Source organism: Schistocerca piceifrons, chromosome 3 (genome assembly GCF_021461385.2).
Source record: "Schistocerca piceifrons isolate TAMUIC-IGC-003096 chromosome 3, iqSchPice1.1, whole genome shotgun sequence".
Classification (NCBI taxonomy): domain Eukaryota; kingdom Metazoa; phylum Arthropoda; class Insecta; order Orthoptera; family Acrididae; genus Schistocerca; species Schistocerca piceifrons.
The window spans coordinates 453919588-453920588 of record NC_060140.1 but is presented as its reverse complement, the minus strand read 5'-3'; the positions used below and the strand labels follow the sequence as shown (position 1 = coordinate 453920588).

The window sequence follows — 1001 nt, the reverse complement described above, 5'->3', positions numbered from 1 at the left end:
CACCTACTTCTTTTGCTGTATTTGACTAAAGACGTTCTGTAGCATACAGGCATTCTCGTCTAATGTCAGTGTTGTAGTATCAGGGTTTTGCATTTATGGAAACAGATTTCCTGTTGTCCTTGCGGAGTTACCTTCTTTGTCCAAAACATTTGGTTGTATTACTTCACCAATATATTTAAATTTTGTAGACGTTTTCTTTTCTTCCATAATCAGTTTCCGTGCATTTCGGTGCCTCTGACGCATTCCATTTCATCTCATTATTTATTTCGTGCAACGGCCTTGCCGCAGTGGATACACCGGTTCCCGTCAGATCACCGAAGTTAAGCGCTGTCGGGCGTGGCCGGCACTTGGATGGGTGACCATCCGGGCCGCCATGTGCTGTTGCCATTTTTCGGGGTGCACTCAGCCTCGTGATGCCAATTGAGGAGCTATTCGACCGAACAGTAGCGGCTCCGGTCAAAGAAAACGATCGTAACGACCGGGAGAGTGGTGTGCTGACCACACGCACCTCCTATCCGCATCCTGAGTGAGGATGACACGGCGGTCGGATGGTCCCGATGGGCCACTTGTGGCCTGATAACGGAGTGCTTTAGTGCTTTATTTACTTCGTGCTGCGAAGCTGTGTCCTCTACCCTCCCGCAATTATGCAAAGACAATTTTCTTTCAGTGTTCTAATTTTGATTTAGCGATTGAAGGTTTATTCATCTCCACAACTTAAGTTTTTAGAGCACTTGCCAGTTAAATGCAAATGTGCGAAGTTCGAGTTACATTTCGGCTCACATAGGGTAAATCTTCTAGGAAATACAAACGCCGCTGCATTCTGCGATACTGCAGTCGAATAGGAACATAGTGGGTGGCATATTTTCAGAGGAGAGCAGTTAGGTCCTCGTTTGCATCTGAAGACCAAAGATACTAATTGCTCTGTACATACAGCCCTGACAACCGCACCGCAGAGACACGTCAAGGTACAGAGAAAATCCTACACCACAGTATTCCATTCA

The 1001-nt window shown here is 46.4% G+C and overlaps 1 pseudogene; it reads left to right on the top strand.

The window, feature by feature from the left end:
- Positions 1–269: 269 nt before the first annotated feature.
- LOC124790558 lies at positions 270–387 on the top strand (annotated as a pseudogene).
- The last annotated feature ends 614 nt before the right edge of the window (positions 388–1001 follow it).